This window comes from Camelus ferus, chromosome X, assembly GCF_009834535.1.
Source record: "Camelus ferus isolate YT-003-E chromosome X, BCGSAC_Cfer_1.0, whole genome shotgun sequence".
NCBI lineage: Eukaryota > Metazoa > Chordata > Mammalia > Artiodactyla > Camelidae > Camelus > Camelus ferus.
The window spans coordinates 59,666,857-59,671,925 of record NC_045732.1 but is presented as its reverse complement, the minus strand read 5'-3'; positions in this window follow the sequence as shown (position 1 = coordinate 59,671,925).

Genomic DNA, 5,069 nt, shown 5'->3' with positions numbered 1-5,069 from the left:
TACTAAATATGGATATAAAGAGTCACTGCTTAGTTTTATGGAAACACGATGAATTTAACTCAGATATTCAGGGAAAGTATTCCTACACACATAACTTTACTTGGCTCTAGTTTTCTCTCTCATGAATAAACGATAAGATAACCTTAAATTTCTTTTACCATCTCACTCCTACTATAGTCTGTGGTTAGTTTGGAAATTGATAGGCGAGATACAGTGAAAGCAGATACAGAGGATTACAATTTTCTACAAGCTTCAATGGTGCCAGTGTTTGTTTAAGTGATGCTTTTACAGGCAATGCACAGTGATTGGGTAGGCAACAGTCACAGTTAAAGGGACAGCATCATGACAACCAGAGAAAGCAAAAGCAGAAATAAAATAAGCAACCCTGAAATTTTAAGTTATGAAAAGCAAACATGCATGTTCATTTGATAGTCTCTGAGCAGTTTAGTTCTCAAAAGGTAAGTAGGTAAGGGAGCTAAGTCTCTACTTTATGCAGTTCTAGAGATTTCAGACCATAAAAGTGATCTTCAAATGGTTTGTCAGAATTTCAATGCATCATTTCCCTGACATATTTGTTGCATTGTCCTTTATTATAGTGCTGTGTGTTTAATTTCTAACATACTTAAAGTAGTTCCATATGAACGAGTGACTTACATGCTACAGTAACAAAATGTTAAAAATAGTACAAATGTAGGTATTACATGAAAATAAGAAATATCTATATGTTTTCCATGATCCTAACTCCACTTGGCTGTCGTCGTTCTAATTACTATATGTCCCATGAAGTCAAAAATACACAATTAAGTAACCATAATGTATTATATAGTCACTTCTATGTTCTTGTACTCTTGCAGTCAAAAGTTCTTTCACAGACTGGGAAAACAATCAGGTAGTGTTTTGGGTTGACAGGAAGGAATCTAGGGCATTGCAAGAAAAGTAACCACTTCTGGAGAAAGACAAACTGGAGCAACTGATAAACTCAGTACTTTCAAAGGGTTTGACCACAACAAGTAGAGTGGCGTACTTCAACTGGCTGTCCTGTTTGATATGACTATTTCCTATACATTCTGAAACTTGAAAGGTCAAAATGAAAGACTTAATAGGGTACTTTAATTCTATAAAACTGATATTTTTATTAAATTTTATTCCACAAAAGACTCATTCACATTTGGGTCTAGTCTTCTCCAAGAAGTGGATTCCATTAGTATTTGCTACCTTCTCAAAAAATGTTTGTTTTATTGATTCAGTCTAGCACTCCACAGTAGTTAGTGCAGTGTTCTCTAACAGGGTGTCAAATCTGTTAATAATCAATGCTCAAATATCACTTGTAAGACAATTTATGAAGATTGCTCTTTTATGTTAATTTTTCTGGGTTTTTGATATATGAATTAGGGAGCATTTGAAAAATGGCTTTAAAGACTAATCAAGCAAGAGATGTATTCTATATGGCAAAAATATAATGTCTGTCCATCATCATACATCCTTTTATCACCTTGGGGTAGATTTAATCTTGATTATTTCAGTATCTACTAATTATTTTAGTATATTTGGTCCATAAGTAACGTATCATCAAAATAAATAATTCTTAGATTCACTAAGGATAAAAGGATAATCTCCATTAGGTGTAGCAATTTACTTGCTCTAAGTAATTTCAAATCAGTTATTTAATTTAACCTTTATAATAACTATGTGGTATATATGAATATCTGTAGGCATTAATTTATATAGTAAATGTTTATACCAAATAAGCAGATAATTTCACACTCTATAAATCCTCTAGATGATCATGTTTTAAGATCACGTTTTAAGTAAGTAAATAAATGGGAAAAATTTCTGACTTCACTGGGAATTTGTTGAATACCCTATTTCGATTTTTAGATATGTAAGAGAAGTAATTACTTTTATTACTTCCTGTTCCCATGAATTAATAAGACAGTGTGGGTCTAACCAGAAAAAAATAAGTAGTGACTTAGGATATTTTTTATTTGTGTCAGCTGCTAATTTATCAAAATCATGATGCAATAAAACCAACAGTTAAAAGCAAATGAGATATACCACCAGAATCTTGGAAACGGTGTTGAAAACAAGATCTCAGTTGATAGTCTGAAAAATGAATCAAGATAAGGTATTAGTTATCAGAAAATGAATAGTATCTATCAACTTATTGTTCCAAGGAACAGGGAGATGACTTCCATCCTTAATAGCTGCATTCATTCACCCAGGGAGGCAAAAAAGCTTTTCCTCGTAAGATGACTTTGGGGTGACATAAATCCTCAATCAGTGGCTACACATCATACGCCACCAAGCAAATTGACATAGGAACTTTTTAAAAACCAATCTTGCTACTTGGTTAATCAACTGCCTAATAACATGTTCCTCAGCTTAAAGGTTCAGCAAAAATCCCTTCTAATTCTTATTCTTTTACACATATTTTAATATTACTTCTGTGATTTTCATTTTGTGTCTTCTTAAAACCAAAAGAAGCTGGATGACAAGTTAAAAATAACAACATCGATGAATCAGTGGATAGAAAAATATTTGAACCATAAATGAGACATACACAGGCCACATTTTGATACATTTAATTTAGGGCAGAACAATAATAAGATAGAATTCTGGCTTTAAAAGCTGAATTAGTATTTATGAATTAAATTAAGCACTACTTCTTGTCAGTTCTTAATTTGTACAATAAATTCATATTCTGGGATCAGCCTGATTTTCATGAAGAAATTGTGTCTATAACAAATACAGTTCAAATGCATTTACAAATAGCTCACACAAAGACAAATTATATACACTAATATTTCTATTTTTCCTTTCTCTTTCTTCAAAGTTAACACATAAGAAAATGTTTTGTTCATTTAACAATATCCCTCAAGCCTGTAATGGGTTATTACTTTAACTTTGTCTTACCTCATTTTAATTCCAAATATAAATATAATATTAATCATTCAAACTTCAACTTGGGCATTCAAAAACACCTGCTAAATTTGAGAAATCCTAAATTTAGAGGTCTGCTAGTTCTAGTTTCAATATTATTAGTACACTTGAAAGTGTACAAAATGGTTAATTATAAACTAGATGTTTTTATGTGTAAAAACTTACATAATATATGAAGATTTAGCTCTTTAAAAATAGAAATTTAGGTATAAACTTCATCTTTATGAATTTCAATTTAAAATATTTTACATTGAAGTAATTGTATAGATCCATAATATTTTACAGCATAATCCTCTATTCTGATTGCAAATTAATTACTTGAAATATATAACAAAATTTATTAATAGGCCTTTATATTTAGTTTAACAGTGTATGGGCACTGTGTCAAACACGTAAGTGTTTGAGAAATGTTTATTGGTTCTTTAGGTTTCTGATTTTTTTGTTTGTTTGTTTCTTTTGAACTCTATTTTTCAAGATCATATTACTACTAGGACTGGCAAAGATTCCAAAACACAATAGGAATGATATATAACAACTTGATATGTTCATTATATTGTGCATTGTTTTATTAAAAAACCTACATTTTTCTGATAAGAGTGTATTTTAAGCACAATCTTCTCCTGCAGGTATTTTCATTACAAATTACACTAAGTTGTTCGTAGGCAAGCAGTTTTCCCAACTATAAGTAAAAAAATTACTTAAATTAATTAACAAATCCTATACCTTTTCAAAGTATTTGTAAATTCTTATTATTCAAAACTGTTTTTTTTTTTTTTTAAATCGTGTTTCCAACTTTGGAGTACCACAAATCCCCCTTCGGTTCATTAAAGAATTAAAAGTGATTTCCTTTGTCATTAGCCTTCACTCACCATAGTCCATGCTTTCCCACCATAAGTGAAGAGAGAGTCTTTCCTCCACATAGTAACAGACTAGCATATTGGAAGAAGTTTTTTATGCTACCTTTTTATAAATCAAGCAGTGCATTGACTGCAAAGTGACTTTAAGAAACTGTCAAATGGGAAATCAAGGTTATACAAGTTCCATTTTTACAGAGTTGGATACAGTTTTGTTCTCTGGACTAGCAAATGCCAGCCAAATCCTAATTGTGGAATATTCATGAGAGATTTCATTTTTATGCTGAAAATAATCATCTTCATGTTCCACTGTGGAGTATGTCCTTTTGTATACATGTGTGCCTGGGCACAGACAGTTAACTTCAATGAAACCTGCCAAGTGAAATGCCATTACATTAAACAACAGTTGAAATCAAAGTGTGTGGTCAGAGTTACTCTCATATTAAGGCAGTCTCTTTCACCGTGTCCCACACTAATGCATAAGGAGACAAATAGTTATTTTTATTCAGGCGTTTGCAGTCATTATTATTTTTTGAATTTAACTCTTGCGCTGCTTATGAAAAACATGACTTGAACTTTGCTTATTTATGAAGGTTTGTAAAAAAAAACCTTAATGTTATCGTCTGAAAAATAGATTTCACATTGGTTTTGAAAAAGTTTGCTGAAGAAAGAAAATAAGGACATCATTCTTCCTATTAGGCACCGGAGGCTCAAATCATTGGTGTTACTTTAACCCCTAAAATATTTTTGGTTTTTAGAATTACAACTTACATTGTGAAGATTTCAACTTGAAATAATGAAAAATGGGTGAAAAATGGCCATTGTATTATTTTAGATAAATCACTATTTCTGTATAGATAATAAATGTATAATATTGTCCTCACATTTTCTTATTAGCCTAGGAAATATTCGAAATACTGAAAAGCTTTTTTTCCTGTGCAAAGGTATTCAACTCCTTAATGGAGATCATAGAATGAGCTATCACAACCAGAACTATTTCACACTTGCTCTAACTGGCACTCACTCTAGGAAACTGTGATCACATGCTGCATTAATTCTTCCTATAAACTGACAACCTTGGAAAATGAAGGCCAGTGCTATTCAGGATAAAATTGCTTTGTATCTGGACTTGATATAATAGATGGCACAAGAACAAAAATTTAAAAGCAAAGGTGATTGTGCCCTGAAAAAAAAAAAAAAAGAGGTCTTTTCCACCTGATAGTCATATTTAGACTATAAGCGCCTAGAGCTCTGCAGATCAGTATAATTGCCCTG